Source organism: Columba livia, chromosome 3 (genome assembly GCF_036013475.1).
Source record: "Columba livia isolate bColLiv1 breed racing homer chromosome 3, bColLiv1.pat.W.v2, whole genome shotgun sequence".
NCBI lineage: Eukaryota > Metazoa > Chordata > Aves > Columbiformes > Columbidae > Columba > Columba livia.
Window position 1 is genome coordinate 108,362,326 of NC_088604.1, and position 25,579 is coordinate 108,387,904.

General features: G+C 44.9%; 1 protein-coding gene and 1 long non-coding RNA gene across 4 annotated transcripts in view; one reads left to right on the top strand and one right to left on the bottom strand.

The window, feature by feature from the left end:
• Window positions 1-4,542: 4,542 nt before the first annotated feature.
• LOC135579160 (uncharacterized) lies at window positions 4,543-13,616 on the bottom strand. Its single transcript, XR_010471705.1, has 3 exons — window positions 13,486-13,616; window positions 13,068-13,147; window positions 4,543-4,776 (listed from the first exon to the last, which is right to left on the bottom strand). It is a non-coding gene; the product is annotated as an uncharacterized LOC135579160 (long non-coding RNA).
• The window catches only part of SYNDIG1 (synapse differentiation inducing 1), a 79,510-nt gene continuing 67,318 nt past the window's right edge, over window positions 13,388-25,579 (top strand). The window contains exon 1 of one of the 3 annotated variants that reach the window (XM_021296332.2): window positions 13,388-13,828. The gene's annotated coding sequence lies outside the window, so the exon portion shown is untranslated. The remainder of the gene's footprint in view (window positions 13,829-25,579) is intronic. The other 2 variants (XM_065058915.1, XM_005508800.3) reach the window with 2 other exon arrangements.

The window sequence follows — 25,579 nt, forward strand, 5'->3', positions numbered from 1 at the left end:
AAGGTGCACACTCCACCATAGTGTGAACACCCCAGTGTTTTTTAAATTTGCCTTTTCAGTGAACATTTTTCTTGAAGCTTCAGATGTTCACAGGTATGAAAGATTAGGATTTTCTCAGTATTTCTGCAAGATATTTGAGTACCTCCTCATAGCACCTTTCTGACCAGGGCTAAAAATGAGCTAGTTTGGTTTTCAGTGCATCCCAGAGAATTATCCCACTGACATTCCACAAGTGCCTCCAGGAAGACATGATGTCATGACGGTGATGGGAGAGAAGGTGTTCAGACAGAAGAGAAAGATGGACAAAAGATAAACCCTTGCTAAACCACCTGAAATCACAGTCTTTACAGTCTGCATCCAAGTCTTTTGGCATATGAAACAAGGAGAATATAGACATATATCTGCATTCTGTATAAATATGAAGACAACTCTTTTTACTCTTTTCAAAAAGTAGTGGGAGGATAAAATCATGGGCCGTAGGATCCTTTGAGTATTTCCTGATGAAAACCAGCCTAATTTCATCAGCAGTGCCAATTCACCTCAGATGAAGGTGTTTTACATGAAGTGCAAATGTCTTCTTCCTTGAGTTACCTATAGGTGAGTTACAGTTAGAAGCTACAATAGCTTGAAATGACAGCACCAGCACACCTCAGGAAGCTTTGACTGACCAGTTCTGAAGTTAGAGCTGCAGTTGTACCACTTTGGTTACACTAACTCTGCTTTGTCAACTGTCTTGAGCAGACAGTGATTTCTGCATTTTGTATGCTCAGCATAGTCTGCTGTAAGTTTTCCTCTTGCTGATCAGTAGAAAATGTCCCTATGGGACCCTGCTCTACATTTTCCTAGTAACTGTTCATATGTTATTATGATTCGTTATGTATGAAGCAATGACTGCTATAAACCCCAAAGTTTCAACTTTCTCTGCCTCCTTCCTGGTAAGTGTTACACAGAAATGTAAGACCGAGGAGTGTTACTGTCTCAGTGATTCCAGTAATTTATAGAACAGGTAGATTACAAGAGGTGGATAAAGCTGGCAGACTAACTGTTTGGAAGCAAGAGGCATTTAATGGAGACAAGTTATTCTGTAAGAAAGAATCTCTACTAATCAAAGAAAAATTTACAAGACACCCATAAAAACCAGCGTAATGTATCGGTATTTTGTCAGTAGAAGCAGAAAGAAAAAGATTTCCAGTGATCACTAGTTGAAGTTCAGATAAAGTCAGACATCCAAAGTTCAAAAATATTGTGTTATCAATCCAAAGCACCTGTAAGTGAATAGCCCCAAGAATGTGGGAAAAAGCTGCTATTTTGAAGTAGATGCATACGAGGCAAATCCAGGGCAAATTTTTCCTAGTACATTAAGGAGCAATACGATTAAGAGACTTGTGTAGTTTTATTTAGGCCAAAATGCCTGGGAATGAATTTCAAAGCTCTCTAAGAGATTTGGACACCAACACCACTCAGATCAACAGGAAACCTTGTATAAACATCCAAGGCAGCTTCTTTTTTTTATAATAAAAAACCCACATACCTGGAACATATTTTCAAATTGAACCAAGATTTTTTTCATTTGCATCACTATCTTACTGTACACAATACAGAAGAGCCCTGAAATATGGAAGGGTTCTTCATCAGAAGTTGTGACATTTCTTCCAAAAATATGCCCCAAATCTTGAGCACTGCTTTTTTCCATTAATGAAGATGTGAAAAATTGAAACACCTAAGCACTGTGGAGAGAAGCTCAATTTTCCTTTTAAAAGCAAAAGTTCTCAAGGATAACAAACACCCACTGAAGAGAAACCAAAACCAAACCAAACCAAACGAAAACCCCCCAACCCCTCAAACAATTTCCACTGAAAAGTAGTTTTGATGGAAAATTTTACCATTTTTAATTGATGGCCAGATGGTGCCTGTAAAACTGTATATAACTGTATATAACCCTCATAAAATTCTACCTTAGAAATGCAAAAAAGCACAAAAAAGTCAGCTGGCTGTTGAAAATGCATACACATTTTTTTGCACCCGTACAAGACAATGCATGTCTAGTAACTCTGACAGGTTGGAATGTCACAGAAACTTAAGAACGGCCATCCTGGATCAGATCAAAGGTCTTTCTCCAACAGTGAGCAAAAGCAGTTGCAGAGGGAAAGCTACAAGAACATCTTAGCACCCAGCCCTTTGCAGCCCCAGCCTTTTCCAAATGAGACATAATCTTTATCTATTCAATATCTCTCTCTGAACCTCTTATAGAACTATAGAATCATTTAGATTGGAAAAAGACATTTAAGATTCCGAAGTCCAACTATAAACTTAACACTACCCAGTCCACCACTAACCCATGTCCCTAAGTGCCACTTCTACATGTTTTAAATACCTGCTGGGATGATGACTCCACCACTTCCCTGGTCAGCTCTTCCGTAAACCTGTCCTATGCCCTTCTGTACCCATGTAAGCTGTTCTATCTGCAGTGTCTTTCAGCGAGATGTTCCACGGATCTGCAACATGTGCAGGGAACCCATTCCCTCTGTTTCTTTGGAACGTTGGCACTTCTTATCTTCATTTGATGTTAGCTATGGTAATCAGAAATCAGCCTAATTATATGCCAAAACGTACCTTCTCCTGCTCCTCTCTTGTCTGGAGAGCTTAATCAGTGTATCTTTCCTTTTCTTCCATGTGTCCACATAAAGGCATATTTTATTCCCTTCATACACAAGAAGGGCAAACACTAGAAATGCAGTCCTTCTCCCAGTAATCTCCTTCCTTCAGCTTTGGTGGATTTTTCAAACAGGCCTTAGATTGCCTAGGTGAGATTCTGGCTTTCTCCAAATCTCTTAGGCTCTGCAAGGTGCCATCCACTGAATAATGATGTGTCTGGCATCAGAAGACACACAATTTGAAAGGGCCATGCTGTCACTGCAGTCATCCTCTTGACTACTTCTCCTGTCTGCAGGCTAGACCTGCCATTTGGGGTCATGATGTGAAAGGTGCTGTGGATGCAGGTGGAGTTGTCCTCCTGTTGCAGAGATATAAGCATGTTGGGAGCCAGGCTGGAAGGTGGCAAAAGACAGCTGTGGCTGGAAGACTTGAAAGGGAAGAGGAAGGTGATGAACTCCACATCAGCTCTTTTCCTGCACATATAATATAGCATTTCTGTCAAAACAGGTTTGTAAGTATTTCTGATGAATTTGGTTATAAAAGGAATAGAATATAGCAGAGACTAAGTGTGCCCATTTGGAAGAAATCACTAGCATGTTATTAAATATTTAACCTTCCAAATTTAATTTGTTAAATCTGCTGGGAGGGGTTTCCAGATTGTTTGCAGTGTGCTTTGGGAGCAGTTCCAGTTCAGCAGGGGCTTTAGCTCCATACTCTGGAACAGAAGGAACAACATATAGTGACGATGGGTCTGACTTCATTTTCAGCTCTCCCTTTTTAGAAACAATGGCTCAGCTCTCCAACCAGTTGTAAATCCAAGTCTCTGCAGTGGAGCTATTCTGATTTACACCAGCTGAAAGCCTGGCCTCTAGTCCAGAAGAAATGGGCTGCCAGTTTAATTACTTCATCCCAGGTATGGCATTAATAATATGGGAATAAATTTAATGCTGCCAAGTAACAGCAATACAGAGGATTTTGTCGCATGCATGACAATTAATGTGTGGTACGTGGTATTTCTGTTTCTCCTGAGTTGCCTTTTAAATGATGCTCCCTGTGATTTGAATTTCAAAGAGTACTTCTCCTAGTATTTCTCATTATTGATGGTGACTGTTCACAGGAGTAGCTCAGTGCTGCTTTGTTGGCTCATCACTTTTGATTCCATGCCCAGATGCTAAGGACAGAAGCATGCAATTAATTCGGAAGCACAACTATTTGTTAATTTCAGTTAGATATTTTTCTTGAACACCAAAGGCCTGATCTGTCCCTGACTACCTTTAATATTGTCTTTACATGGAAAATGCCTTCCTTTTTCACTATAGATGTCTTTTGTGAGAAGGAATCTCAAAACTCTGTTTGCCCATAAGAACATAGAAAGAGATCAGCAGAGAACCATAAGCTATAGGTGATCACCGCACTGTGATGGGGGAACAAAGATCTGATGTTGGGGCCACTGATGAGCAAAGTGAAAAGGACATGCAGTTTGGGGTCCAGACCTCTTCCCATGGGCAGGAAGGACAGGAGATAAAAAGTTGTCTTTTTTTTTCAAGATGATGCTTTTTTTTTCCCTTGAGAAGGATCTTTCAGGGTCCAGACTTCCTGAGCAACTTCCCTGTGCACATCCAAACCCATCTCCAGGTGCCCCGAGCATGAAAGCATTGGCTAGCTCAGGACAATCATAGAACCGTTTTTGTTAGAAAGGATCTTTAAGATCGTAGAGTCCAACTGTTAACCTAACACTGCCAAGGCTACCACTAAACCATTTCCATTTTGGCCTGTCTCCTCAAGTTTGCCCTTCCATGAGTTTTCATGTCAATGTTGTTCTCCTCCCCATCTGTGAAACCTGACCATTTCTCATGGAGCCATCTGTAACTTTCACCAGCTTCTCACTCAGTTATTTCTCAAGTCTAGTATCTTCTCTTGTCATGTCCAGCAGTTTCCCTTTGTCTGTCCAGGCAGACAAACCTGAGGCCAGGTCCTGTCACCTACCTGCATGCCTAGAATGTATCATCCTCGGCAAGCTCTTGGCAGGCATCCTGCAGAGCAGTGGGACTGCATCCTTGCCACAGGACTTGCAGCAGGAGACCAGAGATGGGAATCTGAACTCCTCTTTATTTTCATGACCTGTTAGTGTAGAAAAGAAAAGGCTTTTTCATTTGTTTCTTGCCAACCCCAAAGCACTTTCCTAATGTTACAGTCCAGGCCCTAAATAGTTTAAATCTGCAGGATCATGGAGAATTTGTAAATTATCCTGTCCTTTAGACACATCTGCTGCTGAGGGTACTAAGCTATGAGGTTTGATCTGCACTATGTAGGCTGCAGGCAGCAAGAAAGGGGTCTGGCACTCTCCTTAAATTACAATTGCCAAGGTGGAAAGCATGCCTACAGGGCTCAGCTGAGCTCCCTAAGTCTTGGGGCATCCTCCTGTCTCCAGCCACTGCTCCAGAGAGGTACAGCTCTCCCTGATGTCCCACACTGAGTCCACTGATCCTACCTGGATGACACAGAGCTTAGGCCTTAACATATTTCTTCAAGGGACTGATCCAACTCAATGTGACCTTCTGCAATTCATTTAATCTAACTTGAAGTCTTCCCAGGTAGGCATCAACATGCCCATATAAATCTACCTCTAAGAGTTCTGGTGGGTATCCTGCCTTCTCCCCCCATTTTCCTGTTCTGGCTGCTTGAAGTACCAGATCTTTGAGGAAAGAGTCTTACTGTGTTTCTATACATGTCCTTACATACCAGGAGCCTGAGCAATACCATAAGACAAATAATAAGTCAGTTTTCATGTCACTCAGCTCCAAAGAAGTGTCTGACTTAAATAAAGCGGTTATGTTGCAGTTTCATGGTGGATAAAATGACATTTAATATGAGATGCTGAACAACTCAGGAGATGCCTAATAATATACAAGGGGAGCCTTTATCTTCTTAGATATCTGTCTGACTCTGTTCACGGTCTGTAGCACCTAAATATTGTCACCAATGACTGGTTCTTTCCCTTATAAAAAAACAAAAGGTAGCTTTGGCATGTTTCCTGTCTGACAGATGGCCACATCTCCATCAGCACTAACCTATGCCTTTCCTGTCTGTCTTGGAAGGACAGCAACGTAAGAAAGCACAGAGATGGTACAGTCCCCTCTCCCCTGGAGCCATCCACAGTGGTCATGGAGCTGCCTTATGAACAGGGAAGTGTTGGTGCCAGTGCTTGATCTATGGCTTCCCGAAAGAACCCCAAAAATTTCAAACACGAGAACTGCATGCAGTGAGATGAGGTACAGATGGCAAAATAAAAGCACCATGACTTTTTTTTTTTTTTTTCCCCTGAGCTTCTGACTCTCTCAGCTCCTGGGCATATGAGAAACTGCCACTTCAGCTGAATTCCTGTAACTTGTCTAGAGCAAAGAAGATACAGAAAATCTCTTTCAGAGTCTGGGCTGAAGACCCGTGTGTGTAAAAAGATGGCCCTGCCCCACTGTTGCTAACAGCTCCTTTAAAAATAATTTAGTGCCAGATGTAAAGTCCTACACCCTGTTACTTCATCCACCTAGCAGATGGTCTCCATCAGCCACAGTTTCTTGATGCAGGTTAGGCAAAGAGTGGCAGTGACTGTGTTTACATTCTTCCTCTGTTGCAATTAAGTGTGCATATCCAGTTTATAAAAGAGTAAAGAAGAGTTCAAAGCAATGAAACATATGATTTTGTTCTAAGCTACATGGTTCACTCAGCCAAAAAATTATATATTTTACTTTTCCATTTGCCATAAATATAGAATAAGAAAAAATGCTCAGCTTGGGTTAACCCAAGCTTTCATTTTTATTCTGGTTTCAGAACTACCAGCAAACAAACCAATACAGACTTCAGCACCCATACAGCTCAGTCATCTCAGCTAAAGCTTTTTTCTTTCTCATAAAATGAAAAGCACTCCTGGCTATACCTTTGGGGTCCAATCCAATTAAATGGAAAGATTCCTCTTGCCTTTGGCAGGAAGAGACGACAGATTTTGGGCTACTTCCCGATTGCTCTGTACCATCGCTCTGAATTATAATCAAATGAAATGTGGTTCAGACCACACCAGTCCCTATGGTGCCAGGATTTTCAATAGACTGAGCCCTTATATGCTGACCTGCAAGCCAAAAGTACTACATGCTTTGGAGCACAGTGCCCTAGAGCCTAGTTGTGTCCTTGAAACAATGAACAATTCTTGCAGTCTTGTAGACTTCTTGTCTAACTATCACTGTACATACCAGCCCTCAGGACTTCTCTCCCAGATCTTCTCCTTTTCATACCCTCCATCTCCCTCTGCTAGCTCTGCACCACAGTGGTATCACTCCACAACCACACTCCGGAGTGTTAATACTGAGCTTATTGGCTGGGCTACCTCACTTAAGCACACGCGCATTGCTGCTAACCGGGTTCTGTTCCTGTTGAGTTGAAGTGACCTCAGGGGACAGTCTACCACCCAGTGGTTGCTGTAGAGGCATTAACTGGCATTTTGTTTCCTTTACAGTGAAGATCATAGATAAGTAAGAAGCTATCCACAGAGCCAGTAGGAGTCTTCAGCAGAAAGTCTGCAGGGAAAGATTTAAGCCAGGTTCTTCTGCTGGAAGAAGGAAGTTTCTCTTTGGTCATCTAGAAGGTCTGGGGTCCAGTTTTGTACTAGGAACAGTGAGAAGAAGCAAAATTTTTCTTGTCCTTCATCCTTCTTCCTTCTTTGGTGATAGGTGGTGCTGCTGCTCTTCCTGGAGACCAGAGATGTACTTGCAGTCTTTCTGCATTCCTACTTGGGGTGTCCTGGGCCTGTGAGAGTATACGCCATACTGGACACCTTCACGTGTGCTCGGACAGCTGAAAACCACAGCCTAACGTTTCCCTCACCAGCTCCCATGAGCTTTTTAGCACACCAGCAGAGGTACCAACAGAGCTAATGACCTTCCCCAGATCCTCATGGCCACCACAAAAGTTGCCCTCACTTCCTTCAGCATTTGACATGTGGTTTCCAGACAAAGGCCCTTTCCTGCTCCCGTGTTATAATGCCTCTCAGGTGGTTTTGTGCCAAGAGGCTTTCAGGGCAATGATGTCTCCCAGGGCACCCATGGACTGACTGCTAACAGCAGTGCAGAGCATCCAGAGGAGCAAAGAGAAGGCAGTTGATCAGGACTGTGTGTCTCTCCAGCCAGGTGGTGTTACTCAGGGTGCTTCAGCTAAAGCCAGTGTTCAAATGCTTGGTCAATGTAAGTCCTTGTAACAGCCCTGATCAGAACAAGAAGTGGTGAAATTACTTCCTTGGAGCTATAACCATATATGCCTGTAAAGTCTCATCCCTTCCTTACCTTCTACAAAACACTGTGTTTCAAGAAAAGCTGTTTGTATATCTCTGGTAATTTCTGCTTCCAGGTGGCATTTTCTCTTTACATCCTGCCTTGATGGCTCCCAAATCCCTAGCTCCTCATAGACAGCAGGAGACCAAAGGACCCATGGAGGCTCCCATCTCTACCTCTGCTCTAAGTGGGCTTGCCTCCCACTCTTCCTCTTTGCAAGGATTATTCTTGCTCAGGTATTTGAATGGTAGCTTCTCAGGAGTTCAGACCACGGCTGAGCCCTCACCAGAAGCCCTGGGTAGCACTTTGAGAACAGATCCCTGTTCTCAAAACAAGATTAAGTTCCTAGGTGCTATGTAGTTTGTCCTAGGAGGTTGCTGGCATAAACTTAGAATAGCAAGCAGCTGCAGTAAACCTCCAACAGTCATCAGACCTAAGGGAGGTGAACTTTTCTTCCTCTCTTGCCTTGCTCCTTCAAATCTCTCTTCATGGTCCTCTATGTCAATGCAGTGCTTTGTGTTTCTGTCTACACAGAATCTTTCCTACAGACATACATCTGCATCAGCCCTGGAGGGATGAAAAATGCCTCCAGAAACAGAAAGAAAGGGTTAGTGACCATTGCTAAAAGCATAGCATGAATCTTCCCAACTTCTTCCCACCCACAGCTCTTGCCAAGAAGCTGTGAAATGTGTTGGCACAATGCATGAAGGATGCTCTGTGCATGTTTGCCTGGGGTTGAAGGGGATTCTCAGCAATGCTGCTAGACCTGAAGAGATACATCCAAATCACAAACAAGTCTGCTGCATTTCACCTCACAGGTTGGTCTTCGAAAACCCTTCTCCAAAGGTGGCAAGAGTAATGCAAGATGCACTGTCAAAATGCAGGGTACCATGTGCACAGTGAAAGCTACAAAGATCAAAATCAGATCAAGCATAATTGTTTGCTTACCAGCATAAGGAATAGGCCGATTTATGGCAGGCTTCATGCAAAGAGGGAAGTGGCATGATTAGCACTAGTCAGAGCACTGGCAAACTCCTTACTGGGTGTTTTTTGGCAAGATAAGAGGCTGCAAGACAACAGAAAGTGAGTACGTCCTGGTCTGTACCACAAGTTATAACCACTGTAGTTGTTGGATTGTGATTGCTCCACCACTTAGATTTTCTTGGTTCTGCTGCAAAACTCAAGTAAACCAAATTGGGCCTGATTTCCTCATCTACACAAAGGCCCATGTGTTTCCCAAACTGAATGAAGAATGGGCTCAGTTTGGTGCAGGGAAAATGGGACAGGTGGAGGAATAGTGTTAGAAGGATTACTTCCCTGATGTCACTGAACATCACCTTGATAACAACATGGAAAACACTGCATTTTGGAAGTGTCAGAAGGAAACAAATAGGATCACATGGTATGGTTGCCTAGATGCCGGAAAATTTGACTTGGTGACCCAGAAATCCCTTGCCTGCTCTTTCTGTATAAATGCCATTATTTCCTTCCAAGGAAAAATCTAACAAATCCTTTTGGAAACCTTGCCACATTTCCTCCTATTTCACAAATATTTGTGGTCACTAAGAAATTGTATTTCACCAGTGTCACAGTTTAAAGCAAGGCGGCAATAAACCATGGCATATGCTCTCTGTTTATCCCTCACATACCCTCTCCTGACAAGAAAGATGATAAGTAAGGAATAAGAAAGAGAGTCTTTTAAGTTGGAAGGGTTTTAAAGGCTTTACTATTGCTACTAATAAATAGAGAAAATTATACAAAATATATAAAACCCAATCTTGAATGTCTGATATGGAGTTGATGTCGCTCCAGCAGCAGCGGAGCTGGGAGCTGGCGTGGCTCCAGCAGCTGCAGGGCAAGCACCCAGAAGTCATGGGTGGGACTTCACAGCAAAACTGGATACTGGCTTCAGGGATGCAGGGTCTGGATCAAGGCCTAAGGTCGCAGGCAGACAGGCAAGGTCCTCTCTAAATGGTCAAAGAGAGCGAGACTCTCATGATCTCCCTCTTTTATAGGGTGTGTGACGATTACGGGATGGAATACTCAGCTGGCCGATTTTAGTCACCTGTCCTGTCTGCCCCTCCTGTAAAGACACCCCTCTCAATTATGGGATGTATGGAATCTTATCAGTCTTCTTGGCCGTCATAGCAATAAACCTAAATACGAGCTTCTTCAGCATTCTGTTGGTCATCTTATGAGTCTTTGGAGCATGGTGTCCAAAAAACATGCAGGCAAAAATTCAGAAAAGTGCAGTTACTAAGAAGAACCTAGCTGGAAGGAAAATTCACTAAAAGAGAAACTGGTCTTGTTTTTAACAAAACCAGGACAACCAGGAATTCAACAGTCAACAGAGACAGCTGGTATCTCCAGTCAGTAGTAGTAACGGCTGATGACAAGGATTTGCACTGTAGCAGCTAGAAGGCATTTTGTTGCAAGCCAGATCCCCTACAGTTTTGTTCCTGTACAGGCAGAACAGAAAGGCAATCTTTTTCTTAAAAGTCTTACTCGGTAAAGGCATAAAGAATGTGGTTTACAGGCTTTCATTCCCAAGAAAGGAAAGGTGAAAAGCACTTTGGAGAATCAGGGTGATCATAATTTGGGGCTATTTTCCCTGCTGATTACATATTTGTTCTCTCCTAGTACCTATTACATGAAGGAAGATATGGTTTTCTGTAAGACATAAACTCTCCATGAAGTCTGGAGCAAGTTGGGAATGAACAAGGGACCAGAAATTTAGATGAAGAGAAAAATATTCTGTGAGTAATGCTAGGACATACTGAAAACAAGGTTAGAATTTGGAACAGAATTAAAATGTTGTGAGAGAGGAGAAAATGTGACTGGAGGGATTTTCTCCTGAAAATCTCCAGCCAGGATGACTACAAGGTTGCCTTGAAGTTATGCATGGAGAAAATTAGAAAGGCCAAAGCCCAACTAGAACTGAACATGGCTACTGCTGTAAAAGAAAACAAAAAAAGGCTTTTGTAAATACATCAGCAACAGAAGGAGGGCTAAGGAGAATCTCCATCCTTTACTGAATGCAGGGATAAATATAGTGACAAAGGAAACAGTCGAGGTACTTAATGCCTTCTTCACCTCACTCTTTGATAGTAAGACCAGTTGTTCTCCATGTACGCAGCACCCTGAGCTGGAAGACAGGGATCGGGAGCAGAATGAAGCCCGCATAATCCAAGGGGAAATTATTAGCAACCTGCTACACCACTTAGACACACACAAGTCTATGGGCCGAATGGGATCCACCCAAGGCTGCTGAGAGAGCCAGAGGTGATCACCAAGCCACTTTCAATTATTCATCAGCAGTCCTGGCTAACTGGGGAGATTCCAGTTGACTGGAAGTTAGGAAATATGATGCCCATCTACAAGAAAGACCACAAGAAGGATCTGGGGAATTACAGGGCTGTCACTCTGACCTCGGTGCCAGGGAAGGTTATAAAGCAGATCATCCTGAGATCAACCAATCAGGCCCAGTCATCATGAGTTTATGAAAGGCAGATCCTACTTGACTAACTTGATGATCTCCTTCTATGAAAAAGTGAACACACTTAGTGAATGAGGGAAAGGCTGTGGATATTTGGTACTTAGACTTCAGTAAAGCCTTTGACACCATATCCCACAGCATTCTCCTGGAGAAGTTGGCAGCTCATGATCTGGATGTGTGTACTCTTCTCTGGGTAAAGAACTGGCTGGCTGGCCAGGCTCAAAGAGTTGTAGTGAAAGGAGCCCAATCCAGTTGGAAACCGGTCACAAGTGGTGTTCCCCAAGGCTCAGTGTTGGAGTCATTTCTCTTTGTTATCACTATCAATCATCTGGATGTGGGGATCAAGTGTACCCTCAGTGAGTTGCACACAACAAGAAGTTGCATGGGAGTGTTGATCTGTTTGAGGGTAGAAAGGCTCTACAGAGAGATCTGGACCAGCTGGATCATTGGGCTGAGGCCCAATGAAGTTCAACAAGGCCAAGTGTCAGGTCCTGCACTTGGGTCACAACAACTGCATGTGACAGTACAGGCTCAGAGAAGAGTGGATGGAAAGCTGCCTGAAGGAAAAGGACCTGGGGGTGTTGGTTGACAGACAGCTGAATATGAGCCAGCAGTGTGCCCAGGTGGCCAAAAAGGCCAACAGCATCCTGGCTTGTATCATAAACAAAGTCGCCAACAGGACTGTCCTGTACTTGGCAGTGGTGAAGCCTCACCTTGAATACTGTGTTCCATTTTGGGCCCCTCACGTCAAGAAAGATGTCATGATGGAGTAAATTCAGAAAAGGGCAACGAAGCTGGTGAAGCATCTGGGTCACAAGTCTTATGAGGAGCGGCTGAGGGAACTGGGGCTGTTTAGCCTTGAGAAAAGGAGGCTGAGGGGAGACCTTATCCCTCTCTACAATTACCTGAAAGGAGGTTGTAGTGGGAGGGATGATGGTCTCTTTTCCCAAGGAATGAGTGATAGGACAAGAGGAAATGGCTTCAGGTTGTACCAGTGGAGATTTAAATTGGATATTAGGAAAGATTTATTAACTGAAAGGGTTCTCAGGCTTTGGAACAGGCTGTCCAGTGAAGTGGTTGAGTCACCATCCCTGGAGGTGTTTAAAAGACGTGTGTAGATGTGGCATTTAGGGATACGGTTTAGTGGTGGACTTTGCAGTGCTAGGTTAACAGTTGGACTTGAGGATCTTAAACATGTTTTCCAATCTAAACAATTCTGTGATCCCCAAGACAGGCTCAAGTTAGCTAATGTGTGTTTTGAATCTTGAACATTCTCTTTCATCAAAGACTTGGCACGGGCTATTTTGGGAGCATGAATAACAACAAGCAGTAAGCAAGCAGGGAGAGAAAACAGCCTGAACCCAAGCAGAGAGGTGGAGGCAACAAAAATGCACAGGTGCCATAAGGCTTCGTGTCTCCCTCCCTGCAGTGGCAAAGGAAAGAAGTGATCTAAACTGGGCACGTGATCTTCCAGCAGCGTTTTGAGCCATAGATGCTGAAGCATCTAGAAAGAAGTGGTGACAGAGAAGCTGTTAGGCAAATGACTGGGCTAGCAGGCATGCTAGGGATGGGAAGAGAAATGAACGAACCCTGCTTACCCATATTATGTACATTTATTAGGAAAGCAGGGAACACCTCCTCAATGCTGCAGCATGCAGGGGGTGTGCTCTTCACCATGCTGAAAAATAGAACACAAATAAAATAAAGTTCTTCAGACCTGCTGGAGCTTCCCCAGTGCCTTGGAGAGTTGCTGTGTCAAGCTCTGTGCTTGCAGGTCCCTGTGCGGCTGGGGGAGCTGTACAGGGTGCCTTTGCGGCAGGGCAAGGTGCGGGAGGCAGCCTGGCACCCGGGGGAGGAAGGCGAGAGGACCTGGTGTCCCGGGGAGGGGGGCTGAGCTCCGGGTTAGTGGGGAGCAGCGGAGACCCCTGGCTAGGAGGAAGGTCCAGGGAGGAGAAGGAAGAGGTGGGAGTCAGAGAGGGGAGGGTTTTGCCATGCCCTCTCCTGGGGATTACGCACCGGGGGATGTGATGCCGTTCCTGCTGCAGGAGGAAAGTTGGCCGCGCTACCACGCAGGGCTGGTTCTTCTGCCCCCCTCCGCCTGCCTCCCTCTCTCTCTCTCCTCCCTCTTCCTCCTCTTCCCGCGAGTTGAGCGCACAGTGCACCCAGGCGGTGCAGACGGCGCAGTCCCGCCGGCCGCTCGCCCTGCCCGGCTGCCGGCCCCGGTCCCACGCAGCCCCCCGTGGTCGCCACGGCCGCCGGGATGCTGCCGGGCGCTGCGCCCGGTCGCTAAGCCGCAGCACCACCACCCCTCCTGCAGCTCTCGGCGGGAGCATCGCGCTGCGGTTCACCTTGCAAGGAGGTGAGTGACCCCCCCATCCCATCCCCTCCGGCGAGCGATGCACCAAATTCCAGCCCCCATCCTCCGGAGCGGGGCCGCCGGGCACGGAGCGGGTGTGGGGGGTACCGCGGTTCCCGCAGTCGCCGCGGCGGAATGTCTCCGGGGGAAGCACCGGGGAGCGCAGGGACTCGGGGCTGCCCCCAGGCCGGCGCGGTTGGGATCCTGCCCCCTCCAGGCAACGGGGGGACGCCCGCAGCGGTGCTTCCCTGGCGCCCTGATGAGAGCCGAAATTAGCATGCCCGGTCTTGCACGGCGCGCCTGGCGGGGGTCAGGGAAGGGATCAGGCTTTTCCAGTGCTGTAGCAAGGTTTGGATTTGGAGCACTGTGCGTGGGGTCCTCCTTTTGCCTTCCCTTCCCCAGGAGAAGTCCCTCCAGCTCACTGTGGCAGAGCATCTTTCCCTCACAGCACCCGGCCATCCTGCCAGTCCAGGGCAGCCTCTGCGCCGGGTAGCGGAGAGGGGCTGTGCGGTGATGCACGGCTCCGTTCAGGGCACCGGGGCAGACCCTGACCCGGGGGGCGGGCATCAAGGAGGCTGGGCTCCTTGCAGCCACAGCTGCCCTCTCACGACCCTGCTCAAGAGGCGCCGGATTGAATTTCTTTTCCCTCCCCTCCTTTAGTTTGCAGACAGTGACAGCTAAGTTGGAGACAGGGATGATTAAGGTGAGAAGATAGTGGTGATCTCTGTAAATCAGTGGCAGAAAGGGGTGACCTTGGGCAAGTCCCCCATGCCTGACTCTTCCTTCTGGGTCGGATATCACTAAAGCATCCATCAAGGGATCAAGGAGAACCCTTCGGTTGGAAGAGGCTCACAAATGCATTGAGACCATTCCGGAAATGGCACTACATGAGTGCTGGAACAGGACTGGAAGTGCTCACTGGTCCAGAGTACACTGCAGGAGGAGAGGTGCAAGGGTCTATGCAGGGACTGGCAGTGGTGGTGGGTTTTCTCCCACGATAAAAACATGGAGCTACCTAGTGGCAGGAGTTGCTCTGAAGAGCAATCTGTTGAACTGTGTATTCCAAATAACTGGAGGGAGGCTGCAGTGTGTAATGAGAAAGGAAGAAAGAGAGAAAGAAAGAAGCCCCCAAAAAAGATCTAAACTTTCCAGGCAGATTAAATGTTCAAATCACTAATAATTAGACATTAATCCCTCATAAACAGGGCATTAACAACAATTAAAAGATGCTTTGATATTCTTAAAACAGAGAAGATGAGTTAACTGGTACTTTCAGGGGGATTATTGTGTATTATGAAATGCAGTCAGAGCAGAGAATGCACTTTTCTACATTCATGTATTTAAATGACTTGCTCTTAATTATAGTTAATGAGCTATCATCTTAAAAGTAGCTGCATTTAGATGCTTTCCATATTAGTTTCAAATTACCTCACTCCAAAGAATAAGCCACTTCTGATTTTACTGACTAAGGTGACATTTTATTGGCAGTTTGGTAACTACAGGTCATGCCAAGGTGTAGGTAGGATGAATGCATTTGTAGGAATTAAATGAAGCTTCCTTTTATTAAGTGGGCAAGCAGACATCTCACATGACTGGTGCTGTATGCTCTAGAATAAATCTCACACGCATAGGAAGGTTTTTCATTATACAAATGCAGATGTAATGCAGCACTAGTGTATATAGGCCCCACCACAACGCATTTAAGCTTCTTTCTGGATTTAAAATGCTTTCACTTGTAAGGATAGTATTAGAGAAAAAGTGCAACATGGTTGGATAAGGTTTTTTGTCTTTCTCTCAAGTGTAAATTAATATCTGCAGACAGTTACAAACCTTTTTGTTCAGGAAAGTTTTTAGTCATTCCTATGTGGTTATTAAGATTGCAAATAACATACTGTGACTTCCAAATTTTTTTTCTTCAATTTGAAGACTGGACATTTTACAGGTTATTGTTTGTACAGTGTCATTGGGAAAAAAAGTGAAAAAGAATTACAGAGATTTAAACAGGAGGAAAATACTTTTTATGTTCAGTGACTTTTCAATGTGAATGAACTGTGTGTGTGTTTAAGTGTGCGAGTGTGTATTTGGTCATGTCTGAATACCCATCCTCTGGCCATCAAATCAAATGTTCCTGAATATTCTTTCTCTAGTAAAAGTTGGAAACTACGTCGAGCAATGATGCTCCTCAGCAAATGTCAGTGTCTGTGACACTGTGGATTCGGGTGGAGCTGGTCCTACTTATAGTACCTAAGAATCTAAATATTTAGTGCTTTGAATTTGGTGATGTACTATTGGAAGAGAGACGAACTCTGGTTATTTTCATTGCACCAGCAAAGACTGCATTTTAAAATAGTGGTGCACTACATGAGAGGTGTGAGTCCCTGCATGCCTTTAGCACTCCCAATTTTATACATGGCATCCCTATAGATGTGTATCTGTGTATATGTATAAGACCTGTATATGTATGTATATGTATATGTATAAGACCTGAATGGGCAAAGTTCCCTCATTAACCACCCACCCAAATCTGTGTTGTAAAGTATTTCTGTCCTTAAGCTCTGAGACTTTAGTTCACTGAGGCACAAGAACAATGAACTGACTGTTCATATCAGTTTGGCCTAATTCAAACAGTGGTTTAATGGGGTTTATGTGTTTTGATTGAGTGCTCAGACTCCTTAAAAATCTTCAGGGAGAATGAAAATCTCTGAAATGGTGCTTGCAACTGGATAATTTTCTGGGGAGACAATTATGGCATAATCAAACAGTTCAGCTCCTGGAGGTGAGACCTGCCCATCCTAGGTCCCAGGAAACTTCCAGCCTGCTGTCAGGTCCTGCAGGACAGCTGTGCTCAGTATGCTGTCTGCTGCATGCAATGGCTGATACAGTTCTCTCCCAGTGCCTGGTGTCCCCACACTACACACCCACCTTCCAGTTCCTATTGTGCTCTCCGCAACAAAATAATGTCCCTTCTCCCCACTGTATGTGGCTTGCAAGATCACAGAGGCATGTTGAGTTGATATTCTGCCAGTCAAATGCCTGTGTCTCCCATACAGAAATCTAGCTCTTATCTTCCTTTTCCTCCCAGAGGGAAGAGGGTATAGGATTTTTCTTCAGGCTCTGGCAATGCCCTGAGTTTAATGGGCCCCATTTTTTGTTTCAAATCTGATTTCTACAGGGGGGGATAAGCATAGGGTTAAGAAAGATCTGTAGAGGTCAATCTACATCCACTGACGCTACTTTTTGGTGTTTCCCTGACTGCCCTGTCTGCCTCCAGCTACCAGTCTCACTATGTCTGAATGACTTATTCTGTAAAGCTCTTGTCCCACAGCATTTTCCTGGCTCTGCAATTCTTCTAGAGCCTGATGAAGCAACACTGATTTTATTGCCCCAGCAGTGGCTGTTTAATCTAATCATCCTCGCCCTGATGAACTGGCACTAGCAATTTTACAGTATCACAGAAACATTTTTCTAGCAAAGTGACTTACAACCCTGGGGTGTTTTGCTTGGGGAAGGAGATACGGAAGCCTTCATTTTTGCACCAGGTCTGCACCACTAGGCTGTTACTCTTCTGTCCTCTCTTTATTTATCATTCCTTCAGGAATATCTCAAATACCAGCATAGAGCATAGCATTGGTGTGTTACATGCAGAACAAGTGTGAGACAGGTGTCTTATTCTGCTTTGCTTCATGCATACAATGTAGGAAATAAATGTGAGTAGAGCCAGATGAGCAGGGTGTACACAAGGACCAGGCTCTATGGGTGCTTGGCTGCCCAACAAGAGTGAGACTTGAGTTAGAATTATAAAATCATAGAATAGTTTGGGTTGGAAGGGACCTTCAAAAATCATCTAGTCCAGCACCCTGCAGTGAGCAGGGACATCTTCAACCAGATCAGGTTGCTCAGAGCCCTATCCAGCCTGGCCTTGGACGTTTCCAGGGCAAGTACCACCTCTCTGGGCAACCTGGGCCAGTGTGTCACCACCCTCATTGTAAAAAAATTTCTTCCTCATGTCTAGCCTGAATCTTCCCTCCTTCAGTTTAAAACTATTACCCCTTGTCCTGTCATAACAGGCCCTGCTAAAACGTCTGCCTCCAGTCCTGGAGCCACCTCTGGGTGTTTCTGTCTGTAGTCCAGCCTGGTTATAAACACAGTTTACCAGGGATTTTAAGGCAAAGAGGGACAGATGATGCTGTGATGTTGATACTCCTGGATGAGCCTCATGGGGTTCATTTAGATGCTTTGTTGTGTGCAGCACGGACTTTGCTTTGCTGCAGGTTTCTGCAGGGCAGAGCATCAGATAGCTTCTTCTAGGCTGGAGAGTTTTAATTCTGTTGCAACACCAGGCATCACTAATATTAGAGAGAGGGTTTTTTTGGTGGTAGCTAAGTCCTTTCACGACCTTTAAATCTTATATTGATACTCCAAAACTATCCAGGCTCTATGGTGTAGGGACCAAGAGAACTGAAGCATCACATCTTTTCACCTGAGCATGCAGCTTGTCTATCAAGTAAACAAGCAGTCAAAAAAGCAGTTCAGCTGTGTGTTAAAAAAACATAGGTCATGGTTAAACATACAAGAGCAATAGTTCTGGCACCAAACTTAGCACGAAAAGTGTGCATCTGAGTCAAGTTTTCTCCAGAAGCTGGAGCAGCTCTTGGGCAGAGCCTTACAGGAGAGTCGTGGGACTCTCTTTGGATGAAGCTTTCCTTGGTGAAGGAACTCTGAACAATTAAGGATGCAATTATACACACAAGAGAACAGCTGCATTAAGTTGCTTCAGAAGTGAAAGGCAGCACAATTTTCTGCTCTTCAAGTTGGCAAACAGATCCTTCAGCCTGACCACACTGCTGAAGGCAGTGACCTGAACTACTTCATTATGTGTCTGTCTATTTATTATGTCATGAAGTTTAGTTTTATTGTGCTGGACATAATCAGAAAGTTTTACAGAACAGCTTTTTGGGATGGATGGAGGTAGAAGAAATGTCAGTTTGGCCTTCTGTTGGGAGAGATACAGCTTTTAAAAACAGAATCACTCCTGGTGACATCATCTTCCCAGTTTGAAATGAGAGTGAGGGACTCAGAGAGGTATGATGAGGCTGGGTACCTTTTGAGTTGCCAGATGGTCCAGTCCTGTGGTATTGGGGTCCCTCTGAACAGCAACTCTGCAAAGGACACAGGGATACAGGCTGGTACAAAGGCATCCTTTGCTGTGCATGCTACCATATAGTCAGGCCCAGAGTGCAGGGTGCGTGTTTGCAGACAGGAGAGAAGGAGAAGGCATGAGAGAAGCATGTGTCGGGCATATGCACGAAAGACTTTGCTCATGTGGGGCTGCAGAGTTAGGACAGGATCCAGCTGTTCTACAGGTTTGCACTGAGATGACCAGGCACTTGGCCAAGGTTGATCCACAACATCTTTGTGTCCAGATGCAGTTAGGTGACTGATAATAGCTTTCTGACACTGGCATTGGTGAAATGAATTTCCCACGTAAAAGGCACAGAGCCTGATTTTTGACTGCTTTCACTTTGCAAAGTAATTGACATGAGTTGCGAAGATGGCAAGGTGTTTTTATACTGGTGCCTTCCACAACAGCCAGGGTTATTTACATTACAGCCAGGTGTTGTTATTCAGGTCAGTTATTTATTAACTAGAAAGTGCAGTTTTGTCATTAAATGAAAAAAAGTTGTGAATCTGGACTGAACTCAACAAAGAATTGAGGCTGTCAGAATTATTTGGAAAGGAAGACTGCTATAAAAGCCTGAAAGTGTCATTTTTTTAATTGGAGGCAACTTGAGGCAAATTGAACTAAAAGCTACTTCATTCAATTAAAAATAAAGAAATGAAACATTACATTTCATTTTGGCTCAGGCAAGAGGCTTCCATCTGCTCAAAAGAAAATATTTTGTTGTAGGGATAACATTTTATATTTTAGGTCACCACAAGGTAGTTTTGCCTTTCTCCTCCCCATTCTTTGGTTCAGCTACTGAATCAAGCAATCAATTATTCAGGCAGACCTAATACGCATATGGTAATTGTTTCCACATTTAAATATACCTCTGGACAGGCAATCAAGAGACCTGGATTTTATTTCCAGCTCTGCTACTGTGTCTGATGTGACCTTGGGAATTTCACTGTACCCTGAGTCCCTCCTTTTCATGGCAGGACAGGACAGGCCCATGTCTCACACTGGATTTTCTACATATTGGTAATACTAAAATAGCATAGAGGTCTTTTTACTTCCACTGTTAGCAATTAAACATTTAGATATCACTAATGCGTGCTTTCCTAATTCTCCCTGTGTGAGTTAGTTGTATTGCCTTATGAAACTCCCTGTAGTTTACTTAATAGGTCAAAACAAATTTCGGCTGCTGAAATAGCAGCATTCCCTTAAAACAAAACCTGTTTTAATGAGCCCAGATAAATCAAAGCACAAAAATACAAGTGGGGAAGGTTTTTCCCTTCCTTTCCTTAAATATTTCACTCTGTAATCAGCTCTCTAGATCCATACATTGCCTGTGATTTTTCTCATGCTAAAGGTCCATATATGTTGTTACACTTTCTAGATGTTTCAAATACCTTAAACCATGTTGACGCCTACTGCATTATGTATTAAAAACTCCCTCATACCTGAAAGCTTGCACCAGGAAAATTGTAGCCTCCAAATATCTTACAAGTGTGCTTTTTTTCATGCTGCAGCTCTCACCATTTGGCTTGCCTTCTCTTCAAGACAGAGTTCTCCTCTCTGCTTTCTGTGTGCTGACAGTGGGGGATCCGGCATCAAACCTAGCAGCACTTTGTTGAGTCTGGTAGTTGTGAGGCTGCATTATGTTCTGCTGGTGGCACAGCCTTACAAAGGGTGGTAATTGTCCTTTCTTGCCATGCTGCGGTTAGGTTTAGAGTCGCTAAGGGGTTGGCAGAAGGATGTGGGAGCAGTGAATGTCTTGTTGGGAGCATGGGTGACAGGTGAGAATCTGTTAGGAGCAGAGATTTGGACCACAGGATAACTCAAGGTGAAGAAACCTCGGGAAGTCTAGTCCAACCTCATACTCAAAGCAGGGTAAACAATAGGGTCACACCAAGTTGTTCAGAGCTTCATCCAGATGAGTCTTAAAAACCTCCAAGGCTGGAAACTGCACAGTATCCCTAGACAACCTTTTCCAATGCTTGACTGTCTTCACGTGGCAAAGATTTCCTCTTATATCCAAGACCCCCATGTAGAGGCACATGAGCTCTTTGAGCACTTTCTCCTGGCTGATGCTCTGCAAGATCTGCAGGGAATGGCAGTGGCTATGGCATCATAGCAGATGGGAACTCTGCCTTGAGTCTCAACATGGCTGGCCTTCATCTCCAAGTTTTCCTGCCAATAAAACAAGCCTTAGGGCTGGTGGTGTCTGGTCTGCTTGGATGAAGGTCTTTCTGATCTGTTGTGATGAAAGGGCTGGGGCTTTGCAACCATAGCCTGGTGTTTCAGAGGCAACTGAATTGCTTGTTCACACAGGACTTGTGGTACCTGGCAGGGGTCTCCAGAAGGCTGAAACACCCCTAGGCTGTGCTAGAGATGTGAAGAGTGGAGAAACCCACGGAGGCAGGAGGACAACAGCATCCTGCCGGCTCACAGAAGAGCCAAGGAGTTTCAGGATGGTGGGCAGGGACAGAGCTGCCTTCTACTCCTTGTCTGCCAGAGCCCGGAGCACAGTGTTCAACTTTCTCTCCTTGCCCTCTCTCCAGCTTGCAATTCTGTCTCACACCCTTTGCTTAATTAGGTTGTCAGCCACTGTCACCATAGCAGGAGCCTGCAGAACACCCAGCAGAGCATAGCTCTCATTGCAGCTACTGTCGCTGGGCTCTCCTGCAGCACAAGTGATAGCTGAACAAACCACAGCATTGCAGACTAAATGTCTTGGCACAGGTTGAAGCTTCTTAGTAAAATAATAAAGAGGGAGAGAAAAAAAAATAAAGAAATTTGAAAGAATTAAGGTTATAATAATTAATGGCTTCACGTTTAATACCAGATACCTGGGTAAAAATGTCTAATCTGCAAGGTAAAAATTAGACTGAAGTTTGATCTACTATTTCCCAATAGACTGAAGTGGTTTTCCCTTCTGGTTCCAGTCCCAAGTCTGAAAGTGCAGAATTATTTCTAGTTAGCCTGAGTACCAGTGAGTGATTTGTGGGGAGAAATTCAAACTGTGCAAAGACAAATGAAACCTGAATCAAACCAGTTAAATCAACTCTGCATCTTGGAGCAGACTTAACAGTTTAGTTATTAAAGGGCTCTGATGAGTTTCATTTTCCTGTCAGCATAATTCTGAAACCTCACTGCTGTCCTAGGTAATACAAGTGGCTCTTTTTGGCCTGTTCATTCCCTGCATCCTCCATTTGGCCTGTTCATTCCCTGCATCCTCCATTTGCCTCAGCTAGTCTATCAGATGTTATCTGCTCAGTCCCGCTGCCATCTGAGATCCCCTGGGCTGCAAACTGGGGCAATCTAAATTTTAGGACCTGCCTGTGAGTTGCGGATATGTTATCCTGGCCCAGGTCAGGTTAGTGAAAGCCCTTAATGAAAGGATGGGGACTGAATCCACCTCCAAGACATCCCTGCAAGCAATGGCCCTGAGTTATTACATAAGCACTTGCTGCCTTTTCAAAGAACCATATAATAGTTTGAGTTGGAAGGGACTTTCAAAGGTTGCAGGGTGTTATCTCTGCAAGAGGCAGGTTGGGACTGCAGCTGCCTTCTCATCACTAATGCTTGGTGAAGCCACCTCAGATAGCATCACAAAGTCAGCCTCTTTTTCTTTCCTACTGCATACACAGCACAGGCTAACAGATGTCCTTCTTACGAGCATCAGGGGAATCTCTATTCACTCTGTCACAGCCTCCATCACTGTCGCATGAACTTGGAAGCAAGAAATGAGAAATCATAGAATAGTTTGTGTTGGAAGGGACCTTCAAAGATCATCTAATTCAACCCCCCTGCAATAAGCAAGGACATCTTCAACAAGATCAGGTTGTTCTGAGTCCTGTCAAGCCTGACCTTGAACAGGGATGGGGCATCTACCACCTCTCTGGGCAACCTTTTTTTGGTTGCCAGTATTTTACCACCCTAATTGTAAAAAACTTCTTCCTCATGTCTAGCCTGAACCTCCCCTCTTTTAGTTTAAAACCATTACCCCTCATCCTATACCAGCAGGCCCTGCTAAAAAGTCTGTCCCTGTCTTTCTTATAGGCCCCTTTAATGTACTGAAAGGCAACCATAAGGTGCCCCTGAAGCTTTCTCTTCTCCAGATTGAACAACCCCAACTCAGCCTGTCCTCATAGGAGAGGTGTTCCATCCCTCTGATCATTTTTGTGGCCTCCTCTGGACCCACTCCAACAAGCCAATGTCTTTCTTTTACTGAGGGCTCCAGAATTAAGGCTAAAGCTGGGGCTTTTGTCCCTAAGCATCACTTACGGCCACGTGCCACTGTCCGTTGCTCCTCCATCTGGACCTGGGAGAATCATTTCACCTGCTTCACTCCTCTGCAGGTTAGCATTACGCTAAGATGGTCTCCCCTCTGTATTTTACAGGGGTGTTGTTACTTCAAAGGGAAACTGAGTCCACTGGTCCTGTCCATGTTTCATAACTGAGATTGATTCATTTCAAGAAACATCCTTGGGCATCTTCAGTATAAGTGAAATGAAGTCCTTTGAGTCCAATTCTCCCACCACCACTGAGGTAGCAGCAGGATATAAAGGCCTTGAAAATCTGATGTAACTCCATTCAGCCAGTGGATGGGAAGAAGAAAGGTTCTCTTTTATCCATGAGAACATGAAATTTCATTTGTGGTTGACAACACTGATTCCTGCCTTTTTATTGATGAAGAATCTCTGGGTACCTTAACTGTTTCTTAGTTTCCCTAGACAGCAATTGACCTTGCTTCAGCTATTAATCAAAATGCATTGGCAATTAAGGCGCTATTGATTTAACCCAAATGGCCAGCCACTCAGGAATTTCACCTAGAAAAGAAAAATCGATGCCACCTTATTATTATTACTAGAATTATTATTATTATTATTATTATTATTGTTATTGTTATTATTGTTTGTTAAAGTATTGTAATGAAAAGGCCTAAGGGTCTTGCCAGCTCCTTACCGTTAAGCAATACACTTGGAGGGTCAAGAACATTGGGTCTAGCTCTGGTAAGGTAGCCAGCTAGCTACAGATTGAAATGACTCTAGGGTTAAACAATTTTCCTTGATTACATGCTGCCATCCGCATCTGCTGACCTTCCCTTAAGCGTGTGAACAGCACTGTTATGTGGGACTCCAGAGAGGATGTCTTGAGCAATGCATTAGTCCCATTACTGGAGGAGCTCTTGTGTGTGGGAAGGATGCTTCCTGTGCTGTCCTTGCCTCATTTGGGATGTTTTCCTTCCCACCTCCCCCATCCCAAGGGGAAAACTGTTGCTTGGAGTCTGCAAGATTGGTGCACAAGGCTGATTTAAATGTACAGCAGGTAAGCACCGGCCAGATAGATGCTTAAATCTGTGGTAGGACTGAGCAACACCACAGGTTCCTTCCTATCTAGTATCACAGTATCACAGTATCACAGTATCACAGTATCACAGTATCACAGTATCACAGTATCACAGTATGTTTGGGATTGGAAGGGACCTCAAAAGATCATCTAGTCCAATCCCCTTGCTGGAGCAGGAACACCTATGTGAGGTTGCACAGGAACAGGTCCAGGTGGGTTTTGAATGTCTCCAGAGAAGGAGACTCCACAACCTCCCTGGACAGCCTGTTCCAGTGCTCTGTCACCCTCACTGAGAAGAAGTTTTTTCTCAAATTTAAGTGGAACCTCTTGTGTTCCAGCTTGATCCCATTACCCCTTGTTCTATCATTGTTTGCCACCGAGAAGAGCCTGGCTCCATCCTCATGGCACTCACCCTTTATATATTTATAAACATTAATAAGGTCACCCCTCAGTCTCCTCTTCTCCAAACTAAAGAGACCCAGCTCCCTCAGCCTTTCTTCATAAGGGAGGTGCTCCACTCCCTTAATCATCTTCATTGCCCTACGCTGGACCCTCTTCAGCAGTTCCCTGTCCTTGAACTGAGGGGCCCAGAACTGGACACAATATTCCAGATGTGGTCTCACCAGGGCGGAGTAGAGGGGAAGGAGGACCTCTCTCGATCTACTAGCCACCCCCCTCCTAATACACCCCAGGATGCCATTGGCCTTCCTGGCCACAAGGGCTCAGTGCTGGCTCATGGTCATCCTGTTGTCCACCAGGACCCCCAGGTCCCTTTCCCCTACACTGCTCTCTAATATGTAATTTCCCAACCTATACTGGAACCTGGGGTTGTTCCTGCCCAGATGCAGGACTCTACACTTTCCCTTGTTAAATTTCATCAGGTTATTCCCCGCCCAACTCTCCAGCCTGTCCAGGTCCCGCTGGATGGCAGCACAGCCTTCTGGCATGTCAGCCACTCCTCCCAGCTTAGTGTCATCAGCAAACTTGCTGATAGTACACTCTATTCCCTTGTCTAAATCGTCAATGAATATATTGAATAATATTGGCCCCAGTACTGACCCCTGAGGCACTCCACTAGATACTGGCCTCCAACTAGACTCCACACCATTGGCTACCACTCTCTGGCTTCTCTCCTTAAGCCAGTTTGCAACCCACCTCACTACTCTGTTGTCTAGACCACACCTCCTCAATTTAGCTGTGAGGATGCTGTGGGAGACTGTGTCAAAGGCTTTACTGAA